The sequence below is a fragment of the Phlebotomus papatasi genome, chromosome 1 (genome assembly GCF_024763615.1).
Source record: "Phlebotomus papatasi isolate M1 chromosome 1, Ppap_2.1, whole genome shotgun sequence".
Lineage (NCBI taxonomy): Eukaryota > Metazoa > Arthropoda > Insecta > Diptera > Psychodidae > Phlebotomus > Phlebotomus papatasi.
Window position 1 is genome coordinate 8,366,178 of NC_077222.1, and position 19,740 is coordinate 8,385,917.

Sequence of the window (19,740 nt, forward strand, 5' to 3'; positions counted from 1 at the left end):
CAATAGAGTTTGTAATGAATTAATGCACAGAATTTAAATTCAGTGACCGTTAAGACGTGTGTTTGACAGAGGCTCCCCGCGCCGCCATAAGAGATAATTTTTTTTCTGTTAAAAAAAATCATCTATTAATCTGTAGGGAACTAATCCCAAAATATGAACATTCTATCTCAAGTATTTCTGGTACATTGACTGAATGGGTTAAAACGTTTCATTCCTTATAAAAACGGTTTAATCAAGTAGATTAGAGTTCCCGCCAAACAATGATGTGCAACTTTTAGTGTCCGGTGCAAAATTTAAGGTAAAAATAGGGTGTTCAATGATGACGTGAATCGTGTGCGAAGATGGAAACTTGATTGTACTTTCGCACAAATCGCCATTAAAATTTTCATTTTCCTTTAGAGGAAAATCTGAGGATTTCCTGGGATTATCTGAGGTGGAATTATGAACCCTATCAGTAAGAGACTTTTCTGGCATAGTTGGAGTATCGATACGGTTTGCATGGTAGTCAGAAAAAATCACTGAACTTGAACATCATTTTTGTGTGCGAAAGTTCAAAGCCTCCCCCTAATATTGGGTACACTGAGAAAAAAAAAGAGGGTGCGATTAACTTTTTTTCGTCATAACTTTAACACTTTTTGGGTGCAAAATATATCAACATTTTTTAATGTTAATTTTACACCTTTCAGGAGTAAAATCAACATGAAAGAAGGGTAACTTTGACCCATAATACACATAAAAAGGGTAATATTTACACCGTTTTCGGATCAATACTGCAGAGTAAAATTAACATTTCCGGAATGTTATTTTAACTTTTTCGGATTTCTCTCAGTGTATCTTTCTATTTCTCCTAGAAGATACAAATTTATTCCAAAACATTTCGGTGTCCGTGGACGAGCTACTTTTTGGAACAAATATGTGCCGATATTTTTTACCGTGTAGTGAATGTTCTTAGTTTTCATACATGCCATAAGTTTTAATAAAAACCGCGCGAATTCTATGCATAACAACAGTAGGGGGTGGTAGGGACAGGTTTTACACGTAAATTTCATGAGAATATTATTTTTTCTAAATTCTGAAAACTTGGTATTCAATGAAGAATTGTAATCTAGAAATGTCAACATCATTTCTTAATGACATGAAAGGAAAATGAATGGCATGAAATGTGTTTTTTTGGTGTTTAAAGATGAATGTTTGCGAAAGAAAGAAGAACCCAAAAATATCCATTTCAAGAAATACTTCTTCCAAATAAAATGTTCGCCAGTGTCTTACATTTTAATGTTGATCCTATCTCATGTTGCTTGCAATTTCATTCATGTTAATGGTGTGTTATTTTGTAATAAATTTGTGGGTAGAAAATTTTTTCTTTCGGGTAACATTTCCATCTTGCAAGGAAGGCATTTTCAGCAAACGCAAGGCAATTTGCATAAATATGTAAGGCTGTCTCTGCATCATTTAAATCATAATTGGGTCAGGGTTGTCATGGGATTTTGGCGGAAATTATCATTAGAGTCATTAGAGAAGTAGAAAAGCGTCACTTTTGGTAATACCTTTTATTGTTGTTTACTTTAGTCTTTTTTCGCCTCACCAAATGGCTATGTATACACCACTTTGAATCTGATAATCTCCCCTATGTTCTGAGACTGAGACAAATATTCTAGGCTTTCGCAGGGGATGATGAGACTAATCACATTATTTCTTTTCCTGTTGAAGCTTCTCATTTTAAAATTTCCTCGCTGAAACTCAGGATCATCATTTAGTGAATTAAGAAACTAAATTCTCATGCTCTGAGGATTCCTCCAAATTATCCCATTTCGATGTTTTCTCATTTAAATTTCTGTACAAACTTCAACTTTCAACGACTTAAAAATATATCTTTCAACCATCTCGAAATGAGTTTAATTACAACCGCAGAACTTACTTAAAATGATGTACCACAAAATAATCAGAAGTAGTCTTTTGAGCTTTTTCGCCACAGGATATTTTAAATTAAGATAAATGTCATAATCACAACAATGTTACAGTTCTTTTTTTTTTTTATAATAAACAACAAATTGAAAAACATAACAAATTTCATTTTGCTCTTTTTCATAATATGCAAGAAGTAATGGAAAAATGAAAATTTCTCCAAATGGTATATTTCAATTTCTACGAATTCGAACGTGGAAATTGCAATTAATTGCATAGCAAACAAACAAAAGGATGCAATATTGTTGCAGAAGATATTTTCGACTTTCCGGCACAGATAACATTCTGTTGTCATTTAATCCATTTAGTTGGAAAATTGTGCTAGATTTTGTTTTTACACCATAATGAAGAGTTTTTTATAGGAAGAAAATAATTAAAATAAAATTGGGCTTCATTGTAAGGACTGTACCACTGAATATGAATACAGGATAGGCAGCTTTCAGACTTTGCACGCATTCTGGTTTTGAACACTTTGTATTTTTTCCGTATCTTTTTAATGAATCTGACTTAATGAAACGTATTTTAATAGCTAGTATTAAGCAACACATTAAAAAAAATTTAAAAAAAAATACAGTGGGATCTCGATAGAGTCAACTAATTGCTTCCAGGCCTGTTGACTCCATTGGATTCGGTGACTCTATCGGAGTCCGAAAAAATCAATTAAAATGTGAAATTTTGGTATAAATAAAAAAATAGTTGTTCACTCTATTGGAGAATGATTCTATCGGGGGGTGACTCTATCGAGATCCCACTGTATATCCATTTGTACCACTCAGACGTTGGAGTTTAAAAATTTCGAAGACCTGTTTCAAAAGTTAAAGAAAAGATATTTGTACTTCTCGTTTCGACCGCATAGTGGCTGAAGTACATCCAGTTCGAATTTCGAAATACCTCGAGTGTCAAAGCGCATCTTTGTTTGGGGAAAATCAAAGCAACAAGGCTTATTGGACTTTGCCTCATAATCATTGAGTAATACTTTTAACAGCTTCTTAGTGTAAAGCCAAGAGGCTTTAAGCGGTCTTCAGACTAGAGGTTTAGCCCAGTTTCCGAAGATCTCAAAATCCTAAATAGCAACCAATTTTATTGCTTTTTTAGAATTTAATAGATCATTCGTCCTTAATAATCCAATCCTGAGGTAAATTTTTCCAAAAAATCTTGATTATTGAAAAATTAGAGCAGTTAAGTCAATTGGCTAAGTCTCAGGTTTCAAGCCCAGCTTCAGACCTAAGGTTTAGCCCTGTTCCCGATGGTCTAGAAATTCAAAACAGCAACCAATTTTATTGTTTTTTTTTTTTTAATTAAAGGATCACTTGCCCATGTTGTTCGTTGTTCAATCTTACGTGATAATTTTCCAAAAAAAAAAATTGATAAGAAATTAAAGAAGTTAAGCCACATGACTAAGCCTTAGGTCTGAAACTCGTATTACAGAAGGTATCTTGAAGACTCAGGGCTTAATTGGCATGAAATAACGGCGCACCTCACGAGCAATGACACTCCACTTAACAGCCTGAGTTGGACGGATTTGGATCCCCGTTTAGGTATGGCTTAACACTAGGTTAAGGATTTTCCAAATGTGTTAACAATTCTAATTAATCATTTATAATGATTTTAAAAAGGAAAAGAGACAATTGCATAATTATACCCGGAGTTTGCTTCTCCTGAACTGTCTCTACTAAAAGGTGAATGATACAAAAAGTCGTTGATGTTCGAAGAATTCAAATTAAATTTAGAATTTTCAAAAATAATTCTCGGAAAAGGTTGAAAATTTATGAAATTACTACACTAAAGAAGTAATTAAAAGGGTTACTCAGTGTTTATGAAGTGATTTGATACTGGGACAAGAACAATATGAACATGGATGTTAACACTAATTAATGACACTTCGAAATTTAAACAAAAATAGACAAAATTTGACCAATCTCTGTGTGAATAATCGCGAAAATACAATTAAGTCGATTAGTGTTGTGATTATCCAAAAAAAAACTTTGTAAAAAAAGTGAAGAAAAATGTTACAAAACTACTTAAGAAAGAAAATATCTGTCAAGAAAATCGCGCCAGTTCTAGGTACTTTTATGAGAAGAATAATACCCTTTCCTTGGCTTTCGAAATCGATTTTCGAATGTCTTTTCACTTTTAGAAACTTCATCTGTGAGCGCTGGGATTTTATCTTTTTTTTTTAAAGAATTAAGCTAATATTCTATACAAGGGGTTTTCTGAAACTTTTTTAATCTTATGCTTCTCTTCCAATATTATAAATAGGAGTAAAATTTAATAAAATTTTCCTTTTGTGGATAAATTGCTCCCAAAGCCTCAAATAATTCGCAAAGCTCCTTTGAATTCTCACAAAAGGCTCGATGGTTCTTGTATAATCATCCAAAATTGCAAATATGTGAGAAAAAATGGAGTGTAGAAAAGTCTTGAAAAATATATACAAGACAATGAAAAAACACATGCCTCTTATTTACAAATGGAGTTCGCCCAAGTGAAAAATCAGTAGAGGATCGGTTTTGAAAGCTAAAGAAAAGACATTTGTATTTTTCGTATGGTTCGCGTGGTGGCTTAGGCTCTTCCTATTCGAATTTCGAAGTGTCTCGTTCCAGTATCAACCAGTTTGTCTTTATTTTATTACGAAGGAAAAACAAAACAAAAGTGTTCGTAAAATATTCTCGTTTCATTGTAATTTTGTTAACTCTTTAAGGACGAAAGGGTAAAAGTTAAGGGTCGGAAAATTTTTTTCTGACTTTTTAGAGGAAAATATAACTTTAGAAGGCTGTAGGAATTTTTTTCGGACATCGGTGTGTTCCAATCGTCCTTAAAGAGTAATTTATTCAACAGAATAAGAATAGAATAACTTATTCATCAGCTTTTTAGCGGAGTATTTCAAATATTTTCCCAACTTTGTTAGAAAGTTGTTTTTCAAAAATTTGAAATTGAGTTTGAATTTTTCGAACATATCTATGACATTTTTTTCAAATACAGTTCCATTGACCTTTTAGCCAAGACACTATTGAAGAATTAAATTACGCTGCGAATAGGCCGATAGTCTTATTTTTTGCAAAATAGGTAAAGTGCCCTCGAGTCGACCGGTTCCTGGACTCGACCGGTGGTCAATATTTGAATGTTTAATGCTTAATTTGTATAAAATTGTCACTGATTCGTATTTATTTATGGAATAATTGACCTATTAATGTTAGATTATACGCCAAATATTAGTGCAACTATAAATAAATTAAATAAATAAATCTACCGGTCAAATTGAGGAACCGGTCGACTTGAGGGCACTTTACCTTATATAGATTTTGTTTAAATTATTAAAATGATTAAACTCTATTTCATATTTTTAAAATTCTCGAACGAAATCGGCAAACATTTCGAAATAATTTATTTCAGTTTTCATACCGGTTGACACAGAAATTTTAACTGAATATTAGCTGAAACTAATACGGTCTTCAGACGATAGGTTTAGCCATATAGCCTAATTTTTCTATTTTCTTATAAATCAGGATTTTTCAAATAATTATTTCTAAAAAAATACTATTTTTTATTACGTAGAATTACCTATCCTTTCAAGAACAGGGGTCTTTAGTCTAAAATCTTATTTTTAAGTTTTAAATTTTAAAGGCCAAAATTGTTTCACTGCATGTTTTGGGCTCCTCATCAAAGTTTCAAACATTTAAATCTGCTATTACAAGTCGAGGGTTAGCAAGGGTAATCTATAGTCTGCTGTTTTTTTCGAGCTACTACCAATCAATTTAATCAATAAATCACTTTAATCATTTGAAATTTCGTAAAAGAAAGTAATTATAATTTATTTAAAATAAAGATGCCAAAAACTTCGTTATATGCAAGAGTTTGCCAACTGACTAATTTGCATTAAGTTTTATAGCATAATTATGTTTCTTCGCTCATAGTAAAATAAAAGGTTTATCAATTTTATTGATATGGTTTTCACAAATAAGTATCAAGTAGTATGAAAATTTTATGTCACAGGCATAGTCAGGCCTAGTACATCTACTTTATGATGAGATCCTATCAAAAGAGTCATGTTTTTGACATTCTAAAAAGGTCAAATTCATCTATTGTTTAGATCGATCGATGGTGCAATTTTTCGTCTATTTTGCTTTAAAATAAACGAATAACAGCAATGAAAAAATCATATGGGTATTCGCCCAGATGGGAGGATTCAGTGGATAATAGATTTATGTTCAAACATATTCTATTGTGATAAATATGCAATGTATATAAAATTTCAAGAGACACTCTGCTGAACTTTCTAAACAAAAGTATCAAAATGAACCTTTTATTATAAATGCATAGCTCATGTTTTATTTATATAATTTCCGTTGTATAATACAATATACTTTTAGTTTTTTAAAATATATTAAACTAATATTTTTGTGTATGGGCAAGTAAAGCTTAATAGTCAATTTGAAAATTTGCTATAAAAGTTTAAACATTTTCGAAAAATGATAAGGTTTTTTTTAGTATTTAGATAAAAAATTAAAAAAAAATCAGTCAAAAAATGAGTTGGGAAAGCACTACAAAAAAAGTCCTCATCCTTTTTTTATAGCAAGCTGGTATGTGGCCTGGCTTACTTTATGGCATAATATGAAATGACACTGTTGGACTTCTCGAAACATCCATATTAGCCTTCTCTTACTAGTGTAGCTTATCTTGTATTTCTGTTAAATTGCCGTTAAATTTCTTTTATTTCCCAATGTTTTTCTTACAAATTGATATTTTTGTTTATGCCATAAATAATTCGATGTTCCTGATATATCTTTCTCAATTGAGTGCAATTTATTCTCAAATAGAGAATTATGCCTGGATTTATTTTTGAAAGATAAAAATTTCAATCGACTGAATTTCACTCAGTAGAAGGAGTCTGTCAGCCATATTAATACTTTATTTAAAAATTTACCATAAATTTATTAAAATTGTTAAAAATGACAAAGTTTGTTTTGGAAAGGTTTGGAGTTTAATAATATTCAAATAGAAAAATCAGTGAAGCGTTGTGGAAAAATAATCTGGTTTTTTATAGCAAGCCTGTATGTGTCTTGGCTTACTATCTATGGCAAAATTTCAAGTGACATTGTAGAACCTTTCAAATCACAAAATTTGCTTTAATTTTACAAGTGTCTAGCTTTTTTTTGTTTTATTATTCAATTTCCGTTTTATTTCTTTTAATTTTCCACACTAATTTTATAAACTGATTATTCTGTTTATGTAAAAAGTAAGTTTAATAAATTTAAAAATTTGCCATAAATTTATTAAATTGTAAAAAATGATAAAGTTTTGTTTTGGTGAGGATTATAATATTTGAAGGTTAATAACATTCGGAAAGAGTTAAGAAAGCGTTGTGGAAAGTATATGTTTTTTTTTTATAGTAAACCGGTATGTGTCTTGGCTTACTGCTTATGGCAATCTTTTTTAGAAAATTTGTCACTAATTCAATAAAATTGTGAAAAATCACAGTTTTTTTTTTAGCTAGGACTAAGATTTGGAAGTCAATAATGTCCAGAAAAGGAGTTTAAGAAGCGCTGTGGGGAGTGTATCGTTTTTTTTAATAGCAAACCGGTATGCGTCTTGGCTTACCGTCTATATGTTATAACGGTCAATAGAATTATCCTGAAGTCTGGAATTTTATTTTAAAAATATTTTTTCTATGCAAAATAAATTCCTTTCTCAAAATGTGTAAGAAAATATTTTTGAATAAGAATAATTTCAAACTCTGCGTTTGTATTTGGGTCAAGAAATTCACAAAAGAAATCCTTTGGCTGATATTCTTTGCAATTTGTATTAAAAATAGAGTATCAGTATGGATAAGATGAATATTTTCATGATTGTTGGTTTTTGCAGTTCACAAATAGTTTGTTCCGAAACTTTATCTAAAGTTAGTTTTATAGAAAAATCTACTATTGCATGTTCTGAAATAAGTTTATTTTTCTTTAATTTCGGGTAAGAAAAGTTTTTGAACTTGAGACTGAAGAAAGCGAATATGTGGCATCTGTAGCATAGTTATATAATGTGCTACACGTGTCATAGCATGTATTTATACTTGACGATACTGTCCCTATTTCCTCTCGATTCAGCTTCAGTTATTTTGTAGTTTTCTTTTTTTTTAGTATTCTTGAAGAGAGGGAAATTTAAATCTTGAATGCTTCACACACTTTCACCCAAAGTGTGCAATCTAAATCACGGCCAGGACCTCCTCATCAGTCTCAGACGCATCATACAAATGGTACACGTCCCCTGTTATTAATGCGTCGCTTTGTACATGACTACATAAATTATTTCCAACTGAGTGCGCTCATACACATGCTTCGTACATCGATATATAGTTTGTATATGTAATATGTGCGGGATACCCATTTTCACGATGACGAAAAGATCCTTTTTGTCTCTAAACCAAAAAGCCAAAAAACACACTTAACGTCCTTGCTTTTGTTACATTTTACGATAGTTGGGTAAGGAATTCTTTGGTACAGTGCGAGAGAGAGATAAAGTAAAGTCACTTAAGATATGATGTAGGGAAAAAGGAAGTGAATATTTGAAGGAGTTTCATCAGGAAATAAGAAAAGTTTATCTTTAAAATCATGAAGAGTGCTCATATTTGTCTTTCTGAGGAGTATATGCCATATTGTTTAACTTTGTATTCTATTTTGTGTGCATAAAAGATGCTCATAAATGAAACTTTAAGATTTAATAAATTAATTTTGAATTGCAAACATCAACACCTTATACAGTGGCACTGTGTGAGACATATTGATATGATTTTCACAAATAAATGTCAAGTAGTATGCAAACTTTATGTCACAAGCATAGTCAGGCACTAAGTATATCTCTAGTTTATGGTGAAATCTCCCATATAAGTGATGACATTAATATCAAAAGGAGACTTTTCCTCTAGCATTATGTATATTGTATAGCTATATATGGCTTCATGACTTTTTAAGGAGGTATTTTGCCTTAGCTAGCAGAAGAATGTAATATTTTCTGCAAATGTATGGAAAGATAGAGATTTTTTATAGTATCCACCTAAAATGCAATATAACTTTATGTATAGACAAATTATGGGAATGGCGTGAAATTCCTTGAATATTTTTAAAAGTGGAATAAAGAGAGGAAAAAGGTGAAAACAGTATTTCTCAATATTGGAAGAGTGAAAAGAAAACACTGGGTGATTTGTTTATATGGTACGCACTAAGAAATCGAAATTGAAAAGGCTTCAACACCATATCCATGGCATTATTGGAAGAAGAAGATGTACCACACTATCAATACTCATATATTATGTTTATGTTGGCCACATGGCTTTCAACCCCCATGGAACAATATAGATGTCTTCATTTTGTGTTCCATGCTTAGCCAGTTGAAGTAACATATGTATGCTATTTCCTAAACTACAACCTAAATATCCTCTATTTGCCTACTTACTTTATGGCGAATTGATTATGATTTCTTTTATTAAGTGCATGATATCATATGGTATGAAATGCTTATTGCAGCAATTCTTGAAAATCCCGAGCACATGTACGGACCCTTATCCTGTGAGAAAAAAAAATCAGAATGTGAAGAATCTAAGCATAATCCGAAATTTATGATGCGGAAGCCTTTTCGTTTTTACCTGCTCTTTTTTTTTAGGACACATACTCTTCCAGGTTAAATAGTCGCTCTATATTCGCATTTTTAGGACAATACACATATTTCCCATGAATCCTATGAATACATACATAACCCATCTAAATTAATCCAGCTAAAAAGATTTTTTTTGTGACCTTTTTGTAGCTTGGAATGTCTTTGACAGGCATTTGATGGCTTTTGGATTACATAAAATAGCTTTAGGACAAACGCACCATTAGGACACTTTTTTCATAAATAAAAAACATAGTATCAAGCCTAGTATATACCTTACATAAGCCTAACCATTTCATAACTAAGTAAATAATAATACTTTTTACTTACCATTAGTCACAAAATATCACCAAAAGAAACATTTAGGGATGGTGCGGGAAATTAGCTAAAATCTTTGTGGAATATTGCGGGTTGTTTTATTTTTATTGAGCAGTGAAAGTACATATTAAAAGAGCTGAAAAGCTTTTTGGCCGCCAAATGGATTTACCTCGGTCCATTAGATACCATTTCATTTTGCAATAATGAGTGAGAGAACAACAAAAATATTTTTCAAACAATTCACTTTTAATTGGAGGACAGGTAGCGCTTAATGCTGAATAATTATGCACAATATGCAAAGTTGGATATATAGAAATTTATTATAGGCATGGGAGTAGCGCGGTACTTTGTATTTTTTGGGGAATTACAAGAAACTAAATCATTTATATTATGATCACAAGAGGAGTTTTTAGCACAGATTTTTTTACGGTAGGGGAGACTGGGGCAAAAAGTCACAAAACGGATATTTTATTTTTTTTTACAAGCTACTCGAGTGCTTAAAAAAAGCGCTTTGTGAAAGTAATTTTCCTCTATTTTGTAAGGAATTACGTTTATCGAGCCAATTTCTAAAAGGTAATTTTGTGACTAGTCTCAAAAATGCTGGGGCAAATAGTACCAGACATGGGGTATTATCATATTTTGATTCGCTTCATTACGGGCTACTGTAAATTCAAAAAAATACCTAGAGGACATATTTTCATAGAAAATTTATTCATCTACACCTTTGTAAAACACCGTTTTCTCTACGAGAAAAGTGAAAAACGAGAAAAGCGCTTTTGAAGCTATTTTAGAAAAAAAAACACACACAAAAAACTGCAAATCGTTTGACCAATGCAAACAATAAGCGGCGAGACATGGTAATGACGTTTCTTTTCGCCGTGAGACATCAGAAATTGCTTCGCTTTTTTGTTACTTTTTCCTCAATACCTTTTGTTACTTTTTACCCCAAGTGGCCATTTTTAATAAAAGGATTTCTGGAGAAAAGAACTTTTGTGAAATTCTAAAATAGATAGCGGATTCGTATTCAAAGAATCCAAATTATTTAGAAAATATTCACCAGTGTATCAATTTTTGAAAATAAGTAGGTAAAAATTGTTATTTTCTGCAAGGAAAATATTTGAAAAATAGGGCTAAAAATTTAGATATTTTTTATTTTCTGAATTCCTTGTTCGAATTCTAAGAAACTTACGACATTGAAGCCGCTATCTTTCTTGCCTTGGAAGATATTGAATTTTGAATTTTTCGATTTGTGACTTTTTGCCCCAGTCTCCCCTACTGTGACATTCGTGCATAAAATCACTTCTACTTATTCAATTTCTAAAAATTAGGTCACACTCCTTTAAATGCTCTTAATTTTAAATTGAAATTTAATTATTAGATTTTCGAAAATTTATGAAAAACTATAAGTATTCTCTGGGGCCTAGTTTAATAGCAATAAATTGTCTCTTTTCCAGGGAATTTTTAACAACAGATTTTCAAAGATTAATTTTTGAATATCAATTAAGGGGATCACGTGAACCTCGAAGAGTAAAAAATAACATATTTGCTCTAGTTTTTTTTGCCAAAATAAAAAAAAAGTTTAATTCAAACTTTTAAGGATATGAAAGTACAACTATATATATTTTTTATAGTTGTCAATTGAAATTTTTTAAAAATCAGCCGTCGAGATTGAATTTTCGGAGACCTTTTTTGAAAGAACTTACTTTGTGGTGAGAGGATTCAGTAAAAATTAAATTTTGCATGAATGAATTTAATGATAATTTGTTTATTTAATTAAAAAGTAATACGGGAATTTTAGTATGTAGAGCAATATTTGTGAAGAATTAAGAAGTATTTTATAAAAAGTTTAGATTACCATTTTTGTCGTATTTAATAATACGCTTTGTCTTGTAAAATGAGTTGTAATTAATTAAATTTGTTTCATCCTACGTCCAAGTACGAGTTTAACTCATATTCTGACAAGAAATATTTTATTTTTTGACTTCTGATCAACCTACTCTGAATAATCCTGACTACTGTAAAGTAAGTTTTTTTTAATGTGTCCGAAAATCAAGTCCCATTTTCTGAAATTTTAATTTAAAAGTTTTAAGAGAAAATTTTAGAAAATATGTAGTTGAAATGTTGTTTTTGTAGGCTCAAGAGCTTTTATATATTTTTATTTTCAAAAAAATACATTAGAAGAAAATATGCTGCGGGGGCGTGGCTTATTTTCACAAGTGGTAATATTTAAGAATCTACTTAGGCTAAAATATTAGAGGTAGGTTGTTCCAAGCAAGTTCTAATATCTGTCTTTTATAATATAAATTTTATTTTCAAATATTTCAATTTTAACTGATCAGACAGAGCTCTTGAAGAGAAGTGATTTAAATTTTAAGTGAACTATATTTTTGAAAATTCCTATAAAGAGAATTATAAAAAATGACAGTTATTCTATTTAATCAAGTCAAAATGAAATGAAATGAAGAAGAACTTAAGGGGCGAGTCCGAGTTGCAAGATTCAAAAATCAATATTTTTTATTATTGTTTAAATCGATGTTATAAACTATCGAAGAACTTGTCAAAAAGTTTGAAGAATCCAATTCAAAGTATTTTTGAAAATTCTAAGACAAAAATAAAGGAGCACAGTCTTTAAATTTTTTTTTTAAATATCTTTACAGCACGTTAAAGTGAAAATTTCGTCCCGAAATATTTATTTAAAAAATATTAAAAATACTATTTCACAATTTTATCCATTTTTTGTTCAACTCTTTTGGTTTTTCGATTAAGGATTTAGACTTCCCCCTTAACTGTACTATTCTGCTCTTAGAATGGCAAGAATTACACATAGTAATTCTCTATGGAACAGATTTAGAGGAATGTGCGCTACCTTCAAATGATTCAAGTTTCGGACAACTCAATTCTTTTCTATGTTCTTAATGGATTTGACCCATCACTGAGAAAAAAAAGAGGGTGCGATTAACATTTTTTCCTCATAACTTTAACACTTTTTAGGTGTAAAAATATATCAACATTTTTTAATGTTAATTTTACACCTTTTTAAGGGTAAAATGGGTAAAATTAACATGAAAAAAAGATAACTTTAACCCCTAATACACCTAAAAAGGGTATTATTTACACCGATTTCGGATCAATACTGCAGGGTAAAATTAACATTTCCGGAATGTTATTTTAACTTTTTCGGATTTCTCTCACTCAGTGATGGCTCTTTTCAGGAAATTTGTTGCATTGGACTAGATATTAAAATATAATATTATAAATATATTATTATAATATATTAGTTCGATGGTACCGCGGTTGCCCCTACACTGAGAAAAAACGGAGATGCGATTAACTTTTTTCCTCATAACTTTAACACTTCTTAGGTGTAAAAATATATCAACATTTTTAATGTTAATTTTACACCTTTTTAAGTGTAAAATGAACATGAAAAAGGGTAACTTTAACCCATAATACACCTACAAAGCATAATATTTACACCGATTTGGGATCAATACTGCAGGGTAAAATAAACATTTTCGGAATGTGATTTTAACATTTTCGGATTTTTTTCAGTGTAATAATAAAATTACTAACTCTTAGGAATATTCTCAAAAAATCATACTTGGAAAAAGGGTACTTGGTGCATCTTAAATTCATTTTTTATAAAAATAAGATGATATTTTATAAATAATCTTGAAGATGTCGTTTTACTTATTCATTTTGCTTATACGTAAGTACATATACGTACCATGAATACGCTATTTTAGATTTCTTCTATTTCGAGACATTTTTCATCCTTTCAGTTCAAAATGATAAATTGCATGCAACTTTTAAAGTAATCATATTTTTGTAAATATTACGCGGGATTTGCTGAACTTTAAATCTACTCAAAGGATTTTTGAATTTTAAAGAGATGAACCACTTGCAGATTTGTCATTGACTCTTTGACTTTAATGTTCAATGTAGCATTATGTAAAAGCTGTGTGAGTTAATTATTTGATATGATTCTGACATGACTCAAAGAGCATTTTCATCAAATTTTGAATATAATTTATCACATAAAATACGTTGACATTAAATAAAAAAAGGTATACATATATTACATCACCTGAGTAACCTCTGTTGAGAGATAACGTATTTATATCATTTCGTATCATCTGTAAATATTGCAGATGGTTGAAATGGAATAATCACACGGTGATAAATAATATGTCTAGCACGTATGAAAAGTAGATTATGTAGGTAATGCATGCTATAAATTTATTTGAAACGATCATGCAGAAGATAACTATTCTGACATAATAAAAGTCCTGCACTTGCACTTTGGAAATTTCTATTACGTGGCGTCACTACAATTTTAGAGAATTCCAATATTTTGATGAAGAATATTGCAAATTATTGAGATACTTATCGTTGCTATCTAACGAAGCATATTTCTTAGTTTATATACTTCTTTGATGTAATACATGGGATTGATGAATGTGAATTACTCTTAGTTACAACCTCACGGCTATTTATATTGACGGGGTGAATACTTTGGAAAATCACATTAATCTACCCAAAAAAGACGCACTGCGGAGCCTCTTCCTTTGAGTGTTCTGCGCTACAAAGTTCTTCTTTAAACTTCATAGAAAATTTGCCAGGAATTCACACAGGAAATATATTTGCCAGAGATAGATTCAATTATAAGAAGAAGAAAAAAAATTTAATAAAGAAAATTAGGTTTTAAATTTAAATGTTGTTTAAACGTTCTCATTTCTGATACTGTGTACTCAAAAGTTAAAGCTTATTGAATTGAGCGGGAAAATATAGGCTACCCACCGCAAACGCCATTAATCAAAGAAGGTTTTTCTCCGAACAAAAAAAACAACAAAACCCTCAATTTCTCGTTATTCAATAAAACGCAATTGGTTCCAGTTTTTTAATATGTTTACTAGGAAACAATAGCACATTGTTAAACACACTGAGCCATCCAAGAGGTTTCCCTACTGAGACACGAATAGGCGAAAAGCGAGAAGTCATTGCCAGGGAAAACTTCAAAGGACACGCAAATTAAACATTTGTTAGGGAACCTTTTGGTGTTAATAAATTGTAATTTCTCACAAAGTATTAATTTCCACCACACGATTCCTCCTATCTTTATTAACACCCAAATTTAAATTGTGTCCTATTATTTGGAAAATTCTGATGAAAACCCTTGATATGAAACAGAAATTCAATAGGTCTTTTTGTATTTTCTGCCAAGTGTTATATTGGAGCAGTTTTACGTAACCTGTTGAGAAAGAATAATATAATCATGGTACCCATCAGAAAGTTTATGACAGAATTTAGCACGAAATTGTTTATTGCCCCAAATAATAATACAAATTTCGGGATAATAAGTTTGTAGATTAATGAATGATAATCTAATAAAAAAAACATACAGGGGGATTTTTGATATCAACAGCTGTTTTACAAAACACTGTTCTATCTCAAGCAATATTTTTCCATTTTGTTGAATTTATTACAAGCGCTGCAAAGAGTCATCAATTTCTATTTAACCATGAAATATATTGCAAATGTAGCCTTTGTCTCTTTGCAATGCCCTCGAGATTAGTGTTTAGAATAATGGTGCTAAATTATCATTTAACTTTGCAGATATTTTTGAAGCAATCACTCCAACCATTAAGTCTTAACTATTCGAAGGAAAATTAGAATGTTCCAACTTCACAATGCTTCATCATATGGGGTGTTACTTTATCTAGGCTGTATTTAGTGGGCTACTAATTATTGTACATCCACCTGCTTCAAAGTAAGGTTTCAGATACAGATTAAAGTAGCTTATCTCATTCATGGTAGGTACATGCACAAGAACTACAGCGAAGCACTGCAACAAATAGAGGTGTGCGTTGATATATTTTCCGAGGCTGCAAATTGAACTTTTAAATAGGGGCTTCTAATAAATGGTTAGGGAAATGTTGGCATGGTTCGCACACAGTGAACCTTCAAACAACGCAAATTTTCTATTTGTTTGTAAAGAACTAGTCCGTTATTTCTTAGCCATAAGACAAATCTTATTAAGCTCGTGAAACGAGATGAGAAATGGTAGGTCAGCTCTTTACAAAGAGAAAATTCGCATCGTTTGAAGGTTCACTCTGTGCGAACCATACCTACGTTCCCCTATCAGGCTGTATTTCTAAGATTGTAATTTGGGTTTCTATTATTTCCAATCAGAATTACTGAATTTTAAGAGTCCTTTAAGTTAAGAAATTTATCAAAACCTCAGGTATGAATACTTAAACGGTCTTCAGACTAGAGGTTTAGCCCAGTTATTGAAGGTTTCAATATTATACATAGCAACCAATTTTATTGATTTTTCAGAATCTAATCTAAGTTTATTTGCTTTTAATAGTCCAATCCTATGTTATAATTTTCTAAAGAATCATGTCTAGTAAGATTTCAGTTTTGTCTATGGGTCGGTTATATTCCTTTCGGAACCGCTGTACCCAGGCCATTTGGGCCCATTATGCACTCCCCATTATTCCATTCCATCTTAACCTCCAAGGCGGTCTTCCAGCTCCATATCTCGGCTTCTGTATGCCAGAGGTAGACAAACAGTGCCGTTTTCTTTATTGCGGCAGACCAGCCTTGTTTGGATCAGTTGCAGTGAATGTGTATTTGTATCGACAGATCTCTTTATGCCGAACTCGTTTCTGTACCAGCCTCTCGAGTTTAGTCGATTGATTGTCAATGCATTAGGCATTACTTTTTCATCCATTCACTGGACTAATTTGATACTACTGCTGAAAAATCTGCAGCTGTCGCGTCTTGAACCCGAGACCTCACAGTCATAGACCGACTTCACACGTTACTTTTTGGAACGATGTAAATGTTTGAACAGTTCGATACTCAACCGTCTAAATGGTAACATCGTTTCAAAATGCGATGTATGAAAATTAAGTGTATGTAATTGTCTAAGTAGTTTCCCAGAAACTCGACAAGAACTTCCCTATATCTAAGGAAAGAGACAACCAATCTCCGAAGCGTTGTAAGGCGAGAACATAGAGAAGTTTTTTTTACAAAAAAAAACTTGTAACGTTTATGAACTAATGTTCAAAATAACTAAATTTAGTTAGTATTCGGTATCGGTTTTTTTTAAAAGTATGTGGAATATTTCTCGGGTATTAATTAATTATCAAAAAGTATTATTTCTGAAAGTTATGCATGCGTAAAACTGACCCATCCTCCCTGAATATGACATTCATTTTATCCTAACTCTCCCCACATTTCGTAAATCGCGAAATATTGGGCCATATTTAGAAAAAGGATAATGCAGTTTTTTTCATTTTCTTATATGTTTTTGAAGCTGTCTCAGTTGATAAACTGTGTTGAACTTTCCCGATACGATGATATCATTTGCCCTTTGGGCATGCTGCATCTGATACGTTTTATCCCAAGTGGTCGTTGCAAATAAATAGGTTCTAGAGGAAAAAGCCACCAGGAAATCCAGCAAAAGATTCATGTTTTGCGGATGAAAATTATTTAGAATTATACATAAATTCTGAAAAACGAAAAAAAATTTAGTTTCATTTTATAATTTTCTTCTTATAATTTTTGAAAATTATTTCATGTCTCAAGTAATGTCCTGGGAATACTTACGACTTAAGCAGAGAGTCGGATTACGTAATACTAAACAAAATAACAATTTGACTAAATTCTCATCAGTTTCCCACTAACTAAGCCATTTCTCGGCTTAATCCGAGAGACGGATTAATCAAAAACTGGTGGATATATGTAATGTGATCATTATTTTGATTATAATTACATTAAACCGTATCTCAAATTAAGTCGAAAGTGTGTCTGATCAAAATGTTACCTGGATAAATTTATTTTGACGTTTAGGGGAAAGCGCGCTAACTTCGGACGATTTATGCTTCGCACAAAACATTTTTTTTTCAATGTGTTATAAATGAATTTGGCCAATTGTAATATTATATTTTAATAGCTAGTCTAATGCCTCAAGTATTCGGAAAAGAGCCATGGGTGAAATCCATAAGGATCATAGAGAAAAAATTGAATTGTCCGAAGCTTGAGTCGTCCGAAGGTAGCGTGCTTTGCCCTATTCGGTTTCAAACGGTTCTTCTTTACCCCTGGTCTAGGGCATTAGGTTCCCTTATCATGTTTATCATCAATGGGTGAAGAAGTATGGTTAGCGAGTGAAACGTTAGTGACAGATCAGTTCATCAACTGATTAAGTCCAGTTAGTCACTCTGATTAAATAATCAGTCTAATCAGTCTGTAAGATCGGCTGATAGTACCGAACAGTCTCTATGATTTGTTCATATTGCACCGATCAATCTCTATGATCTCCCTGCTTAATGTCATGTATAAAAAATAGGACTAGCTCGCAAAATTTGGATAGGAGCAGACGTCTTACAATGAACAGCACGTAGCAGATGTGTAGGATTTGCAAAGAGTTAGTACAGTATTTGTATATGTGCAGAAACGCAGCAATGAACATGAAAAAGAAGGAGGTGAAACTATATGAGATTTATTTAGTAAACATATTTAATTACACCGTAAGTGTTCAATCAGTGTCTTGATAATTTAATTAAACCATCACGAGAACTAATCATGAGATGAAATATTATTAGTTTAAGTTTGGTGTTAATTTCAAAATTAAATTCAATATTCTGCGGAAAATTCTCTGAGTTAGTTTCTGGGTCGAAGGTATAAGACTATGGCACATTGTATAACAATCTTTTGTGAATTCAGTAGAATATTCTCATTCGCTGAGAATAGCACTGAATTAAATTTTTGTGTGTTGATAAAAGGAAGATTATTGCTGGAATAGGTACAAAGACAGGAGTGACACAGTTCCTGAAGAGATCTCTCACTCAGTTTCGCCAGCGTAAATAGAAGAAGAAAGCAATTATAAGAAACAAAGATTTTATTGTTGAAAATCTTAGGTATGGTAACTTGAGTGGGTATTTATTTGATTTGAAGTAGTCTCCTCTGCGTTAATCTAATTTATGCTCAAAAGGAATTACAACTTGAGATAGATGAATTGGATTACACTGAGGTAAATTGAATAAGCCACAAATGTTTTAAACAACTAATTGATCAGCGAAGGGGCGTTTTATATTTGCCATTTGAGACAGCACCAAAGACTTCAATAGACTGTCAATCAATCACTTACTTTCCCACCCTTTGCCCAAATATTATTATCGCGCCCCTTTTCCTGTGCACTCCTTTTCATGATTGACACGATATTTAATTTAAAATTGCAAATAAAATAAGTTTTTTATCATATTACCTTTTTGATGTGGTTTGTTTTTCATTAAATAAGGGAATTTTCGTTAGCATTTGTTTTGGTTAATATTTAAACACTGTTCAAAACTATTGTATTGAACTTAGGTACTGAAATATGCATCCTGGTATGTAAATATAGAGTATGTAAATACAATTTTAAATATTTAGTCCTTTTATTTTCCGCACTCACACAGAATGTCACAATGTTGTCACGCAACGTTCCGTGCAGTTTATAGCTATTTTATCACTCAACATTTAGATTATTGATACGCCACAGGGGATGAATTAAGGTATATCATGTATCATCTATAAACTTGAAGAAGAATCCTTTAAAAGTTTCATTGTAAGTCAGCGAAAAAATGTGAAAGCTACAGAAAAAAAATCCCAACAAACATACAAAAATATAGGGGTTGGTAAAAAAAGAATCCATACTATCATGACTACATAACAGTGAGAAAATTATGTGATAAATTCAATTTACACGCGAGAATTTTATCACGCATTACACCACCCAGAAAACCACCTTCATTTAGGTAATTGCATAAAAGACTC

At 31.4% G+C, this 19,740-nt stretch overlaps 1 protein-coding gene across 5 annotated transcripts in view; it reads left to right on the top strand.

Moving 5' to 3' along the window:
- LOC129798689 (RYamide receptor) overlaps positions 1-19,740 on the top strand; it is a 156,982-nt gene that overhangs the window by 5,212 nt on the left and 132,030 nt on the right. Inside the window, exon 1 of one of the 5 annotated variants that reach the window (XM_055841959.1) lies at positions 18,632-18,845. The exons of the other annotated variants lie outside the window; for them this stretch is intronic. The gene's annotated coding sequence lies outside the window, so the exon portion shown is untranslated. Of the gene's footprint in view, positions 1-18,631; positions 18,846-19,740 lie in introns of those variants that run through there. 5 annotated transcript variants of the gene reach the window in all.